Source organism: Rattus rattus, chromosome 9 (assembly GCF_011064425.1).
Source record: "Rattus rattus isolate New Zealand chromosome 9, Rrattus_CSIRO_v1, whole genome shotgun sequence".
In the NCBI taxonomy this organism is placed as follows: Eukaryota; Metazoa; Chordata; class Mammalia; order Rodentia; family Muridae; genus Rattus; species Rattus rattus.
The window spans coordinates 35,591,262-35,607,940 of NC_046162.1; the positions used below are offsets into that span (position 1 = coordinate 35,591,262).

Consider the following 16,679-nt stretch of genomic DNA (forward strand, 5'->3'; position numbering starts at 1 on the left):
AACCTCCTCTGACTTAGCGCTACACCCTGACCACTCTCAGGACTTCCCAGAGCAGCTTCTGAAGCATTGCTTAGTGTTCACCTGCGCCAGCATCTTCTGTTACTCTTGCTGTCGCCTCACCAAGTCTGAGCTCTTGCCCGGGCCATCCCTTCCCTACCCAGGGTCTCCTCCTACAGATTACTTACATTCTCCCTGCATAAGACCCCTCTACATAAGAACACCATTTGTTTCAGGATGGTAGGGACGTTGTCTAATCCATCAGTCTCCCCAGCATCAGGCACCACATATCCATTCAGGTTATAGAAAGTCTGGATGTAGGGGCCGAGGAGCTCAGTCAGGAAAAATTCTGTCGTGTAAGTATGAGAACCATAGTTCAATATCCAGGCCCCACATAAAACAAGATAGACTCCAGGCCCGGCTCTTGTAATCCTAGCACTCGGGGAGGGAGGGAGAGGATAGGATGCTTCCTACAGCTATCAGCCAGCCAGTACAGCCTGTTTGGTAAGTTCCAGGTCTGTGAAAGACCCTGTGGACAGTGTCTCTCGAGGCGTGACACAGTGTGCTAGTGACTTTTCTCTTACTGTGGTAAAACAGCATGACCAAAGTGGCTTAGAGAAGAAAAGGCTTGTTTGGGCTTATGGTTCCAGAACGTTAGAGTCCATCAGCACCACCGTGAGGTCGCATGGCAACAGGTAGGCATGGTGACCAGAGAGGCAAACTGAAGACCCACCTCTTACACCAAACAGAGAGCAAGTCATGAGTGTTGTGAGTCTTGGACTCAACACTCTCAAAGTCCACCCCCATTGATATAACCAAGCAAGGCCACACCTCCTAAGCCTACCCAAACAGAGCTACCAGCCGGGGACCAAGTATTCAAATGCCATAAACCATAGGGGACATCTCATTCAAGCCACAGTAATGTGGCCACTGGAGATTGTACCCTGGCCTCAACACTTATTCACAGGCACGTGCATGTAAGTGCTCTAGCAGCACACAACACACACAGAAGTCAGTGTGAGCCATTTCCAAGTCAGGAATGGAAAGGGAGTAGAGGGTTCATCCAGGTCTTGACTACCTGAATCTACTCTACGAAGGTTGGGCAAGAACTTACAAAACAGAGCAAGCAGCCCAGGCCCAGTCTGACTGTAGCACAGCAGCACCCAGTGGGAGAGCCGTGCCAGGCGATGCTACACAGATGGAAGAAGAAAGACAGTAGCCAGGGCATGCACAAGCCAGCAGGCACTGCCCACAGCAACAGGCCACAGCTGCAGGGCCACCAAAGGCAACACTGAGCCTCTCACTGCCACCAGCTGTCCACACTCATCCCCCCACAGTCCTGCTCCCACCACGAGGGACACCTGTCTTAGAATCAAAAAAAGCACATCACACTCTTAACAATCGGCAGGTGGTGTTTTTAACAACATCAGTGGAGTGGCCCATAAAGGAAGCAGAGTTTTGATCGGTGGCAGTCCAACCCGGGAGCCTGGACTTGGAAGATCGGCTCCTAGATGTGTGCTGGGAGTTCAGGGGTAGGAATGAATCAGCAGCCCCTGCTGGGAACCGTGCTGCTCATCACACGCCTCTCCTGCTTTGGGTTCTGATTCTGCCCTTGACCCTTGCCTCAGGCTAGTACAGCACTAGGAACCCCCTCTCCACAGTACAAAATCCTCAGAGGAGGTCTCTGTGAGTACTCCTGTGACTAACACACCACACACACACACACACACACACACACACACACACACACACACACACACACACACACACACACCCCCAGCTCCATCTGTACCCATCACCCATGCTTTCAGAGCCTGCTCTCAGTTCCCCACTGAGCCACACATGGAACCTGCTTCTCTCTGGAAACCTGCAGCCGTCAGAACCGAGAGGAGAGTGATACGTTCATCACCATTTGGAATCAACAAGGAGAGAGGTGAGGGCTGATACACCCTTCTGGTGGGACCCATGTCTGCCTATCATTTGGACAGCCGAGGCTCAGGTTCACAGGACAGGGTCTTCAAGGCACAACAGGGTCCTGTTAGAACCTACAGGAATCCCCACACTTAACAGCCTCACTCCTAGCTGGGGTCAGAGGCCCCTAATGCCCCAGCAGAGGCGCTATAATGTACCTTTTGGGGCCACCACTTCACTACCATTACTCCTGAACGTGTTACCAAGGAGGCAAGCTATAGGCTCCCATCGTGGTCTGCTGAGAACACGGTAGCATGTTTTACCTGACTAGGGTGTACCATCCTTGCCAAGGCCTCACTTTGTGCCAATGTGTACTCCATGCCTCTCCACCTCTGAATCACATCTCAGAACTTGACAGGTGCCAGTGACAATCTCTTTGAGAAGAGACAAATGCCACCTGAGCATTGCAAGACTATCTAGAGAAACCAGCCTCTGGAGAAAGGACTCTTTGCTCCTTGGTGTAAAAGTCAGGACAGGGCAGGCCCTTCCAGAGCACGAATCCTGAGGCTTAGAGGGAGGTTGACCACCTGCTGGTTCAATGGGGCTCAGCCCAGGAGGAAATGGGGAGTCTCACTGGCCAAGGCAGAGTCAGCACTGTGCCCTATGGGAAAAGTGACTCCAGTCTCTGCTGGGGGTTTGCGGGTGGGGTTAGGGAGTCAGCTGTAGCCCCAGGGTGTGAAGGCAGGATACTGTTATCTTCTGGGCAGCAGTCTATACTCCCATCCACTAGATGAGTCACTACACCGTCCCCCACAGCAGCAGCCATTATTAATGAGATTACAGCACAGCTCAAAGTCCCCATTACATATTTCAGTTATTTCACAAATGCTAGTCGGAACCTAACAACTATGAGCTGGCAGCAAGCCAAAGCAAGCGGCCTCTCTCCCAGATGGCTGCAGGCTCCCTACCCCAGGACCCACAGAGCATGCCAGGAGCAGTCCTCTGAGGAGCCCTTGGTACATGCCTAGGAAACACAGCCAAACATGGCTCTCCTGTACCCATCCTGCCTCTTCGTGGGAGCCCTACAGAGCCCTACCCTTCCCAGCATAAGTCCTCCACTCCCAGGGCCCTTGGGAGAGGCAGAGCCGAATCCACAGACAGATCTCACTCCCATCCCAACGTTCTCCTTTGGCCTGACTTAGCATTCTCTGCTGCTCACAGGGGACTCTGTATACTCCTGCTAACAGGGGGAAAAAAATGGATGTTCGTGCTCTCAAGCCTTATTTACCTGCCAAGCCAAACCCTAGTCTTGAAGTCAAGAACCTTGGTGCCAAACCCAGTTCTCAAAGTCCTGTAGTCAAAAGCCTTAACCTAACCCCTTTGGCCATGCCTGCCGCTCTGGTCCCTTGAGAATCAACCTAGAGTCTGTTTCCAGAGTCAGCAAACAGCAGCACAGGAAGCTTACTCAGTGCAGACCCTCACCTAGCAGCTCATAACAACCTCTCCCTGGTTACTTCCCTTCTCCAGTCCTACTATGTGTATCTCCTTTTTTTCCCCTCCTACTTCAGTTTTTTGGGTCCAATAGTCAGGAAAGCCTCTGTGCTGGGACAAAGGGAGCCTGGGTTGGGGCAGTTTGTCTCTAGAGTCCTGAGGGACTTGGGTGCTGCATCTTTCCGTGCCTCAGTTCCTATCTGTGCAATGGGAGTCACTGTGACTCCGGAACTTTTAGTAGGTAGCATGTGCGAAGGCTTGGGGGAAGGCAAGGTAAGGCGCACAGAGATCAGTTTAATTGATGGGTTTTGCCTCCTACATTTAACCTATTTAAGAGACATGTTCCTAGGTCTAGCCGGCCAGGCCAGCCATCTCAGGAAGCTCCTGGACCCATGCATGACCTCAGGGTGCCCCTCAGAGGCAATTAATGCATGTCACAGCAGACCCAGGATCCCAGGCAAAGGAAAGAGCAAGGGACCACTGTGGCACAGGCTCATAGCTCACAGAGTTCACCTGCCTCCGTCCCTGTCAGGCACTGAGAGGATTCCAGGACGCACCAGTGAGCAAGGGCTATAGCTTCTGCCCTCCAAACTTAGATCCTTCTCCAGAAAAAGACAGAAAAGCTCTGTGTATGGTGGTGATCACTGAGGCCGCTCTCCAAGGAACAGCATTGAGGAGGAGAGCTGCGGCTGGGAAGAAGCCAATCATGCATCCAGGGGACCTGGGGCTGGGAAAAGGCGGCCACATTTGAGGACCGGGGGCAAGCCAGCACGGCTGTGAACTATAAGTGGGTAGCCCTCGTTTGCTGTAGGTAGAACTGTAGGCTACCAGGCTCTGTTCTGGCTTGGGGAAACACCAAAATGGGAGACCAGGTAGCTGAGAGCGCTGCCCTTCTGGGTAATGGGTGGTCACTTGGTACCCTCTTTGAGGGCTAGGCATTTGATACAGCCACACTGGGAGCAGACTTCAGAGCAGCTCAGGGGTGATATTCATGCCTCATTTGCACTATCCATCCCAGCCCCCACCCCAAGTATCCTAGATCCATTATACCTAGGGGTGGCTCAATCATGAATAATCATGGCCAGGCAATCCTTGGTGGCTCAGTGCAGCTGAGATGCACACACGTGCCTGCCTGGTCATGGCAAGGTTGGTCTCCTACTCTTCCTCCTCAGGCTCCACCCAAACTGGTGGCCCTGAAACAAACAGCACGCCCCCCCAACCCCGAAGTGATTAGCAGGAGGCCAGAGCAGGTATCACCCTGCAGGCCTAGAGGGGGCTCTGGGTTGACTTGCTCCCCCGAACTCTACAAATGACCCTGCCTGTGTTTCTTAGCTACAAGGTGACTTATTCTCTGCTAGTTCCAGAGATAGGAGTTAGAAATCAAAGTGTCGCCAGACCAGCAGCTCCTGCGGCTCTCTTCTGTGCACAGCCGGCTTCTGGCAGCTCCTGGTATTCCCATGCACGTGGTAACACAACCTCAGGCTCTGCCTCCATCTTCCCAAGGCTGCCGTCTACTTTGCTCCTGAGTTCTCACCTCTTTCTGTGAGGCACCTGACCTCAGAGTCAGGGCTGACTCTAAACCCCAGATAAGCTGATTTCAAATCCTTAACTGATGATATCTGAAAAGACCATTTGTCCTAATAAGATGACATGACAAGACACACACACACACACACACACACACACACACACACACACACACACACAGACACCGTAACACAAAGGGGTGAGGATATTCAGTTCCCCACAGGCCCTGAGGCTGATTCTGGCCGGAAGCTAACGTGGGCCGCCTACCATACATCCTGTCTTGCATTGCCAAAGCCCATTGGCCTCCCTACCGCTACTCTTTTACATGATGGCTCACTGTGTTACCATTTCAGATTCCCCTCATATCCACTGAGGTCCCTGACCTTCCTAGAACTGCAGGATGCCAGCCTGGGTCCAGCCCAGCTCTCAACATCAGGTTTGGGGCTCAAGTGCTAGGTACAGCCTGTGGTACCAGATCCAGAGAACACACACACATCAGCTCTAGGGAAGTCATCTGCAGAAAACAGCATTGACAATCAGGTAGAACACAAGAAGAGGAAGGAGAATCAGGGGTCCAAGGTTGTCTTTGGCTACACAGCAAAGATCCAGATAGGGTCAGTTTCATACAACACAAGAGAGAACATCGACTGAGAAATGCCTCTGTCAGATTGGCCTGGAGGCAACTCTGTGAGGTATTTTCTTGATCAGTAATTAATATGGGAGGGCTTCTCCCTCTGTGGGTGGTGCCACCCTGAGCAGGTGATCCCAGCTCACTAAAACAGTAAGCAAGCCAGAGGAAGCAACCCAGTGAGCAGCATTCCTCCGCAGCTGCTGCTTGGGTTCTTGCCCTCTGTGACAGACTATGAAGTATACAGTGAAATAAACCCTTTCCTCCTCTAAGTTGCTTTTGGCTAGTGTTTTATCATAGGAAAAACAAAACAAAACTGGGACACCTCATTACATGAGACACTGACATAAAACAAAAGCAAAACCCTAAAGAAGAGGAAAGAGCATTAGCCTTCTTGAGCTGCGTATCGCAGCATCACCTGGATTTCCGCTCTGCTGAACTAGCTGTTGGCAGGGCTGATGAAGGGCTGAGTCCCCAAAGAGCATGCTCCCATGTGTCCTTGGGGGATGTTGCTTGGCACTCCTCCTGGAGTTGGGCCCCAGGAGTTTCAGACCCAACAAGGCTTCCAGGAGTCTATTCACCTCAAGCTCCCTTGCCCTCTGACTTCCTGTGTACACATCTGTGTGAAGAGGTCAGCTGTGTTCCTTAAGAATCCTTACCTCCCCCATGTCACAAGGTCAAAGCCCAGCTACTGAGAAGGACCTGAGGTCTTCCAAGTAGAAATGACCTACAGACCTAGCAGAACCCACCAAAGGCAGGCCACCCTCTCCTGGGATGCCCCTGGAATCTGGGGCCCAGTGTTCCACTCAAGTCTTCGGAAAGGAATGCCCCCAGGGGATTCTAAATGTGGCCTCAGCTAAGATAGCCTTCTAGGGCAAGCAGGAAATCACACTGTGGCTCCTGTTGGCTGTTCTGGGAAGGATATCATCATTAAAACCTCCTAACTCACTGGGCACAGATACAAACTGGTCATCTCAGCTACACCGGAGGCCGAAACAGGAAGATAGCAATCACACTCTACTGGAACAGTAAGTTCAAGGTCAACCTGGACATCTTAGCAAGACTCTGTCTTAAAATAAAGAGCCAGATATGTGGCTTGGTGAGATTCTTTACCTAGCATACACGAGACCTTATTTGCACCAGCCTGGTCACATTGTGGATTAGCCCAAGACCTGCCAGGCACCACCAATATACTAGAAAGACATTCCTACAAACTCATCATTGTCTTTGACCAGTGCCTCTGACTGGAAGTGTAGATCACAAAGCCAAGAGCGTCTGAGTTGAAGTAAAGGGACATAGAACCCAAAGCCAGAGGGGAGACAAGAAAAATCAGGTCTCTTCAATTCCCTTCAAACCTTAAGACCCCAGGTCTGTTTTCCCCTCTGCAAAGCCAGCATATGGTAAAGACTCAGGGTCCAGGCCCTGGGAACTCAGAGAAGGGCACAGCTTTGACCACTAGGACTATCTGAGGTGACAAATCCCATATCACACAGACTCCTGTGTACCTTGAAATGGCTATTACCCCTCAGTAACAAAATGGCCTTTGTGTCCCCCTAGTATTTATTTCCCTTACAAGTCCTCCATAGCTGTTGTTGAACAAGGCTTCAGTCTTGTGAGTGCCTCCTTGACAGCCTGCCTAGCATGCATAAGGCCCTGGCTTTAACCCCTGGTGTATCTCAGTGAAGTAACTTCACTGCACCCTAGACACCTCAATCGTGCCATCCCGTGTGTCCCCTCCTGGTCCCCCACACTTTTTCTTCCTCCCCAGTCTAATGATTTCCTGCCCAGCACTGTGAGTAACCTGTGTGCCTTAGAACGTTGTGTCAATGGAATCACACAGTGTGACCCTTCCATGTCTGGCTGCCTGCCCAACGCTGTCTGAAGGTTCACCCAGTGTAACTCCACCTATAGCAGACGCCCGCCTTCCTTCTGAACAATAACAGTCCGTTGTACCAACACGCCAGAACTGACACAGCTGACTGGTCTCCACTTTGGGGAGACTTTTTTTTTAAGTTCCCAAGAATGTACAAGTTCTTCTACAAGCCCTCGACGAGCATTCCTGCCAGAAACACGCCTCGGCATCAGATTGCCGGTGGGGAGTGTGCCTAGAATAACAGGTGATTCTTTAAACACACTCCTTTCCTGTCCAGAAAGGGGGGATGAACTGGGAGGGTTGAGGGTACGGAGGCTGTCATTGGAACCCAGCCTAGAAGGACATCACAACCCCTCCCCACCCTCGCCACCACAGCCTTACATCCTACAGACTCACCCTTGCTGTTGGGCAAGTGCCACTGTCTGAAAATGTGGGTCACAAAACTGAGTGCTTCTGGGCTGAGGCAAAGGGACACAGAGCGGAAGCCAAGGCCAAAACCCTTCCAGGTTCATTCATTTCCCTGCCTTTTCTCCTGTCTGATGTCTCTCCTACACCGTTCCTTCCCCCACTCCTTCACTTCCTTCACTTCTTCCCTCCCTGTCAATTCTTCCCTTCCCTCCTCACCTCTCTCCTTCCCCCTCACTGCCTTTCTTTCCACAAACCACCTTCCCTCCATCTCCAAGACCCCCAAGCAGCCAGGAGCTGATACAGAACTGTGAGCTTATCCCATATAAGCCCTGTCTTGGGACAAGATTACTCTACTTTAAGGAAAATGTTTCTCTGTCGATTTAAATTATGTCTGGTATACTGTTAGTTAAATACGCACAAGCATAAAGCTGGGAACATGTCCCTTATGCATAGAGCTCTTTTATAACCATAAAGCTCAAACAAATTTATAAATGAAATAAAAACAAACTGCAAAACCAATAAACTTCAAATTAACAGCATTAATTTAATGGAACAAATGATACTGTTTTCCTGAAACTAAATCAGTGCTCACAGCGTGGCTCTGGGGCAGCCTGCTGTGGTCTCCATCTTCTCTGAAACTCTGCTGTGAGCTGGGGGACCCCACTCTCCCACCGCAGCTCCACTCGAAACCTCCTGTCCTGTAGAGTCCCAATGTCTTTGTGCTTCGGTGGCTCACTTGGGAAAAGGAATGAGGGGGAGACAGCTTGTGTGGGGCTGGGGGTGCAGCTCGGTTGGTAGCATGCTTACCTGGCATGCACACGGCCCGAGGTTCCGTTTCCAGTGCCTCATAAAACTAGAATGGTGCACACCTGCAGCCACAGGAGGAGGCAGAAGGAGCAAATGTTCAACGACATCTTTGGTCATGTCAGTTCCATTTCATCTTTGTCTACATAGTAAGTCTAAAGCCATCTCGAAATACATGCGACTCTGTCTCAAAAGCAGAGGCAGGGCAGAGAGGAGGCTCAGCGGGTTAGAAGCACTTGCTGCTCGCGCACAGGACCCAAGTTCAGTTCCCAGCACCCATGCGGGTAGCTTAAAACCACCTTTAACTCCAGTGTCAGGAGATCCAACCACCTCTTCTGGCCTCTATGGGTCCCTACATTCATAGGCATGTATACAAACACTTGAGAACGTCGTACCCATAAAAATGAATAATTTGAAAGAGACTTGTGAGAATTCAGCCTTTGGTACACATACAAGTCCCTGGGCTTGACCCTTTGGAGGCCAGAAAAGCCACCCCACTACATTATGATCACGTTCTGCTATAAACATCTCAGCATTCTTATTTATTACATATATATATATATTCATGTATAGCTATCGATGATACAGATATAGATGTCATGTATGTGCAATGCCCACAGAGGTCAGAAAAGAGCACTGTATTGGGTGCCCTAAACTGGAGTTAAAGAGAGTTGTGAGCTGTCAATGCAGATGCAGGGAACCAAACCTTGGTCCTCTGCGAGAGCATCCGGTGCACTTAACTGCCGAGCCATTGATCCAGCCCTTCTGAGTGACTTTTAACAAAGGGTCCTCTGTCTTCGTACTACACTGACCCATGTACCTATGTCAGAGCTCCTACAGGCAGTAGAGCTGAGCGCACAGTGGGTACTCAGTCCTGTTTCTGTGTGTGCTTAGTACTCCTACTACCAAGTGTAGTTTGCCTAGGATGTGTTCCTCCTAGACAGTACCATCTCCCGTTATGTGGCAGGGTTGGAGAAGCCACCTCATGTGTGTAATTGGATTTGACTACGTCTTGGAGTTGGGTATGCGCTATGGAGGAGGGACTCTGTAATGGGGGAAAAGACTAGCATGGTTATCCTGAGAAATGAGCCCTTGCCCACCCCAGCGCATTGGCTCGTCTCCAGCTCCCAGGCCTCAGTCACTTTTATCAGAAATGGGCCATTCGAAACACTGCTCGCTATTTTCTTCAAACTGCTTAAGTCGACGGCCGGAGTTGAAGTTAACAGGTTATGGAGTTGAAGACACCTTAGTGGATTAGAAGCTCATACAGAGTTGCTAATTTAATTTCCCCCTTTTATTGCTGTTCTCGTACAAAACAGCACAGAGAGCCCTTTTTCTGAGAGGGAGATATTAATAACCAGGGCATACTCCTAGAGCAAGAGTGGCATTAAGATTTTGCCAGGTTGGGGTTGGGGATCTGGCTCAGTGGGGTTGGGGATCTGGCTCAGTGGTAGAGCCCTTGCCTAGGAAGTGCAAGGTCCTGGGTTCAATCCCCAGCCCCGAAAAAAAAAGAAAAAAAAAAAAAAAAGATTTTGCCAGGTCATTCTATTTGTCTCTGACTTCTCAAGGCTCCTATGCTGGCCCCGATAGGACACAGACCCACAGGATCAAGTGCTCAAAATTCTAGGAAATGGAAAAGCCCTCAGCCACTGTCAACAGAGCCGAGTAGCATCCTCACCTGCCCTGAGCAGATGTCTGCAATCAACTCCACCAGCCCCTGGTATGGGCGGGGCCTTGTCAAGGAAAAGGAGGAACTTGGGCATCTAAGGATAGAGTGCTAATATCCTCTCACTGTGGAAGACGAGGACGTCAGGGAGAGTCAGTCTTCCTCCTGGGTCAGGGATGATGTGGGCTGTAACCCAGTTAGCATCCTTTTTCAGCCCCTGGACTGGGATCCTCCTTCCCCTTACCATAAAACCTGAGTTTTCCTTTGCTATGGCGAGGCCCGTGGACAAGGATATGTTGTGGCAGCACTGTTGGGGCCAATTCTTCTGTCTGCCACTCCTTCCTGGGCCTTCTGGCCTTCCGCAACCTTAGGCACGATAAGCCCCAGAGGCCATATGTGGCCAGCATCCACTGTTGTAACCCTCCATGAGATGACTTCCAAGGACAGGAAAGCCAACTTCTGCAGACAAATGTACCAGGTAGCCCTGAGCCCAAGATGGTCCCTCCTCTATCAGAGGGTCCCACAGGCCCAAGCAAGACAGCCCAGCTGCACCAGCCACAGGGCCCTATGACCCCAGAGGGTACCTCTGATATGGCAGTTAGACTCTAGAGATCATGGTATCCCGAACCCCCACATATCCTCACTAGCTGTGTGTGTAATGCAGCCAGGCTGAATCGAGGCATGCGATAAGTGTAAAGTGAACATTTTGTATGTAAAATATGTCAAACTTAGTTCATTAGATTCTATGCTGATGACGTGTCAAAACGTCAGCGTTTGATAGATTAAGTTACAGTAGACTATTGAAATGAGCACCACTGGTTTTGTTTCTCTGTTTCAGGCAGCTTCTGGGAAATGTAAATTAGATGTATATATATAGAAAAATCTGAGGAAGACAGAGGAGATGCCTCACAGGTCAACTGGGCTGCAGTTGAGGGTATAGATTACTTGCCTAACACACACTTGCCTAACAGGCTAGCTTTAATCTCTAGCCAGGTATGGTGGTAGGTGTCTGTAATCCCAGAACTCCATAGATAAAGAGGGTCAGGAGTTCAAGGTCATTTTCCTCCATTCAAGGTCAGTCTGGCTACATGGGGCTCTGCATCAAATGTTAACAGATAGAATCATAACCAGACAGAGGGATAAACCATATTCTACCATGGTGTGGGCCCCACTGCAGGCTTACTCCTGGGCTGTGGTTCTGGGTGGCCTCCCAAGCCAACCCCTGGAGTAGAAGGAGGTAAGGACCGAGAATCCTGGCAGGAAGCCCTCAAAGGAGAAACTTCAAGGCCGGACTGTGACAAATATTAGTAGGACCAGAAAGGCACCATGGCTTTCCAGGAGCACCTGGCCACAAGTGGCAACAGATGGTCTGAGTTTCCCTGTTCTCTTCTGGATCTCGCTACAATATCCGGAGACGCAATCCCAGACCTGCTGTCACACAGACGTGGGCAGACATTTGCCACTTGGAGTGTGGCTCCTTCCGTGCTAACACAGCATGCTGGTTTACAGACTCATAAAAACGCAAGAGTTATTATCCTCTACCCCGCAAGCCTATCTGGGGTACCCACTTAACGGCACCCATAGAATAAATTACTTCCGGATGACACTTTTTAATTGAATTGAACTAACAGCTCAGTAATATGTTGCAATAAGAAGAATATTAGGATGATTAAAAGATCTGAAAACTCTTGCAAAATTAAATGATTAAACGTAACACCGAGTAAATGAGTGAGTCTGTGTACATTAATCAGTTGTGGGCCTCAGCAAACAGTTTTGTAGCTAAGCGCCCGTTGCAGCCCCACACGCTCATGGCTTCTCTCGTCCTCTGTGTGGCTCTCCATCAAATCCTCTTTACTGCCACTCAGAGAGCCAAGTAGCATCTCCCAGAGCCAAAAAAGCTGAAGTCCTTTCGCCTAGGAGTGTTGTCAGTCATGACTTCCGGTCAAACACTAGTTCCTGTAGTTCTGGCCACATGTGTTCATGTTTATCAGTGTGTGTGCAGGTGGGTGTGTCTGTGTGTACAGCCAGGGTGCTAACTGTGAACACTTGTTGTAAGTTTCACTAAAACGGAAGGGAGCAGAAATTCAGATTCTGGCAGAAATTCAAATTACACACACCTGTAATCCCAGCATGGAGCGAGGGTACAGAAGGAGAGTAAGTTCCCAGCCAATTCAGACTGTATGGCAAGACTCTGACTCAGAAAAGAAGAAAAAGGAAGTTAGGCTTATAGGAAGCGACTTAAGTACCTACTGTCCAAATCTGAGACCCTGAGTTTGTACCTCCGGCACCCAAGTATAAGAGGTACAAATCTGTAATCCCAGGGCGGGGGAAGGCAGAGATGGGTACATCCCCAGAGCTCACTGGGCAGCCGGCACAACTCTATAAGCTCCAGCTTCAGTGAGAGCCAGACCCCGTCACAGACAGTAAGGTGGTGATCTATCAAGGAGCACAGCCACAGGAACCTCTGGACTCCACACAGACACTCCCACCTGCACGCACACCGATATGCACGGACATATACATACACCACACACACAAGGGATTTTAGGAGCTGGAGGGATGGCTCACCGGTTAAGAGTGATGGCTGCTTGGTTCCCAGCACCCAAGGGAGGTGGCTCACAATTGCCTGTAACTCCAGCTCCAGGGGATCTGATGCTTTCTTCTGAGGTGCACAAGTACCTATACACAGGCTATACTCCTACACACATACATATACACATAAATAGAAATAGAGAGAGAGAAAGAATTCTGGCTTTCATGCCGATCTCAGGAACTATAATTTTTGGTGGCCCCCCCTTTCCTTCTTTTGTTTGTTTTTAAGATGTCTCTTGTGCCCCATAGCCCAAGTGTGGAATCTGCCAAATTGGTCTTAGGAAAGTGCAGGTGGGTGTCATATGGGGAAAGCAGCTGTGAACAGCGTCCCAGGAAGGTGTCATCAGCGTCCCGCCCTCCCTCCACCACTGACCACACCAGCCAGCACCACACAGGTACCTCCTGTATGACCTACAAAACTAATTACCTCCCTTACACAATTCATCCTCCACCTGCCCAGAGAAAACACAGGTCGTTCCTTTTCTGATCATATAAATCTTTCATGCCCCATCCATAGCCATAATTAGTTGCATAAAAATTCAGGTTATGATTCGGGCCGTTATTAGGGAAACATGAAAACACTGAGAAGTTGTGTTTCGCTCTCTGATAAAACCTCTCAAGGTCTCCATTACAGAGAACAGAAGGGACTTTGTACCTCATTAAGGTTAAAATTCAATTCAGAGCAGGCTCTCATTGGCTGGACTTGATACTGAATATATTTCCCCAGGCGTGCCTGGCAGGAAGTACAGGGCAGGTCTGCTGCTATCTTCTCCACCCTGTGATGCCCTGGTGACCCCCCTCCAGGGTGCCTTCCCAGGCTAAGGGTCTGGAGCTTCCTAAAACAAAGCCGTAAAAAATCTCCTCAAATGAAAATGGATCCCGGAAAGTGCCTTGAATACACAGAGATCCAGTAAGTCTGAGGCTCCCGAAGTAGAGGCCAGCTTTCTGAGAAGTTACAGAAATGAGGCTGCCATTGTCTAAGGGTTAGGGGGAGCTAGGTGTGAGGGGTGGGGGTGGGGACACTATGGGTTGTAAGTACCTGCCAGGGCCATTAAATTCTTCTCCCCCAACCTGGCAAGCTCAGAGCCCAAGGAAGGAATCGCATTCCCACAGTTACCCTGGAGACCAAGAGGGTTCTTAAAGGTCAGCAGGTGTTGGCAGGGCTTCCCCTCAGCCTTCACAGTCTCTGTCTGTCATACTACCTCAGCCCCACGGCTGGCCACACTCATAAAGCAGCTTCAGCGGAATTCTAAATGATCAGGGAAGCTCCCCTCAGAGAACCAAGGGTCTGAGCTCGGAGGAAGGGCATTGTGGCTTCCAGAAGCTTCCTGTCATAAAGACCCAGCCCATTATGGGAAACACACCCTCTTCAGGTTAAGTCACACCTTAACCTGTTAATGTTAGTCAAGTTTCTGTTGCTGTAATATCTATGTGTGTATATTATATGATGAGGTGAAAAAATGTAATTTACATGAAAAAAGGCTTATTTTGGTTCATAGTATTAGAGGTTTCAACCCCTGGTCTCCTGGCTCCATCGCTTCAGGCCTGTTGAGGCACTGAACGTTACCATGGGAACAAGTAGCAGAGGAAACCCATGTACTTCATAGAGGCTGGAGAACAACGAAAGAAAGGAAGATGCCGGGGTCTCAGCATCCCCTTCATGATATCCCCCATGATCTAACTCTCTTCACTAGGCCCCGCCTCCAATGCTCTACCACCTCCCAACAGTGCCAACAACCGGAGAACACATGGCCCTGTGGGAAACATTTAAAACTCAGACCACAATATAATCAATCCAGTACCAAGCAATTAACTGGTTCTGGGCATTGGCAGTGAGCAAGGAGGGACTTATAGTCTACCAGATGGAGAAGCTAGGGCGGGAATGGCCACACCTCAATGGTTCCTATCCTGATCTTGTCACCTGAAACACCCTCTTATCTCAGTGGATTTCACCGTTCACTTGTCTCCAAGACAAATGCCCTAAAAACTTTCATTTGTCAAAACTCTGGAAGCCACTGCCCTGAGCCAGCAGGAGAGGTGGGGGGAACCCCGCTTTGTTATCAGAGGAGGAGACCATTTCATTGTCCTATCGAATTAATCCAGTATGTACTTGGCCGTGATCATTACTACGCCCTTCACCACCAGGCCAGCTCGGGAATGAACATTAATACATTCCGTGCAGTCTCTTTATGGGGAGGATGGGATCCTGGTGGCCCTTGACAGAGAGGACTGGAACGTGATACAACAGAAGACTTTTGAAATGCTAATGCACGCTCCCTGCAACTTAATTTTATTTTATATATATATATGACATTTCACAGTTCCGTAGCCTCAGTAGCTAGAACAGCGCCGTAAAACTGACAACACGGTGATTTACGGAGGAGAGTCCATCCAAGGGGAATGGATTGTAAGCCTTTAAAGACCCTGTTTAGCGCCTCTTACCTGGGGTCAGTGTTCATTTTCAATAGTCATAAAAGTGTTCCGTTAAATCACTCGCAGAGTGGCTCGGCTCCTCTTCTCCATCTTCGTGTTGGATTATGGAGCTAATGAGGCAGAACCCCGCAGGAAGGGCCAGAGTAGGCTCATGGGGGTTTCCCCTGAGTTAGGAAGTACCAGAGAAGGCTGACTTGAATTAAAGACCTGCAGAGGAACCGAGGGGAAGAGCCAGGCTCTGAGCACAAAGGGTTTCCACCCTGAAGTTGGAAGGCAGTGCTGGGTTCCACTCCATCCCAGCCTTCTCTCCGCAGGCTTCACAAGCGCAGCGTTCACCAAACCAATATTCATAAAAACCCAAAACGCAGTCGGGCCTGCAGCCAGCAGCATAGGAAGATGAAAGAGGGCCCACTGCATGCCTTGTGGGATTTTCTAGACCTCAAAGGCAGCGAGAGGGGCTGCATAGATCTAACAGGGCAAAGGGGTTGAAGCCAAGCCTAAAGCAGGACCTGGATTAACAGATGACCTTGAAGACTGCATCTGTGATCACCAAGAGACCCCGAGACAGTGACACCCTGAAAAGAAACACTCTCTCTCTGCCTCTGTCTTTGTCTCTGTCTCTCTCTGTCTCTGTCTCCTTTCTTTTCTTTCTGAACTAAAATCTGTCGTTTCATAGTAAAATGTGCTGATTCTATCCACATTGAAAGATTGGCTGGGGAAGATAGCTCAGTTGGTGAACTGCTTGTCATCCAAGCACGAGGACCTGTGTTCAATGCCCACAGTTTAAGAGCTGAGCGGGCTGGTGCACACCCTGACAGCCACCACCCACCATCCCCGTTGTTGGCCAGTACTTCCCCTACCTGGCCTATCCTACCTACCCTGGGATCATTTGACTTCTCAGTCATGCCAGCAGCTTTGGAGATGAAAGAACACACCTGAACAGGCCATGGCCGTGAGCCCACCTACTCCTGAGACGAGACGGTGCAGGCCAGGGGCTGGGGGAGGTCTTTTGATGAGTTCTTCAGGTCGTTGTGTTATTGATATACACGCATAAGTAGCTTTTAAAAATATCCGCAGGGCTTCAAGGGCCATGGCCTAGTATAAAACGCTGAACACCTGTCACGCCCAGAGCCACATGGGAACCTTTGGCACGTGTGAGATGTGCGGTGGGGTGGAACTGAGAAACCACAATCACTGAATCCCAAGGCACCTGGCTCCAGGGTACATGGAGGCTGCTCTCTGAAAACACTAAGTCACAATACTTTCTGTGCTCCCACAAGCCTGGGCATCAGTGGAAAGGATCCATTCCAAGACCTGACATATCATCTGGCCTCAGTTTCCTCATCTGT

The 16,679-nt window shown here is 49.9% G+C and overlaps 1 protein-coding gene and 1 long non-coding RNA gene across 3 annotated transcripts in view; one reads left to right on the plus strand and one right to left on the minus strand.

The window, feature by feature from the left end:
• Positions 1-16,679, plus strand: part of Fstl4 (follistatin like 4) — a 433,128-nt gene that overhangs the window by 349,233 nt on the left and 67,216 nt on the right. The window lies entirely within an intron of this gene.
• The window catches only part of LOC116908672, a 70,224-nt gene that overhangs the window by 47,891 nt on the left and 5,654 nt on the right, over positions 1-16,679 (minus strand). Inside the window, exon 3 of one of the 2 annotated variants that reach the window (XR_004389011.1) lies at positions 12,900-13,003. The exons of the other annotated variant lie outside the window; for it this stretch is intronic. This is a non-coding gene — a long non-coding RNA (uncharacterized LOC116908672). Of the gene's footprint in view, positions 1-12,899; positions 13,004-16,679 lie in introns of those variants that run through there. 2 annotated transcript variants of the gene reach the window in all.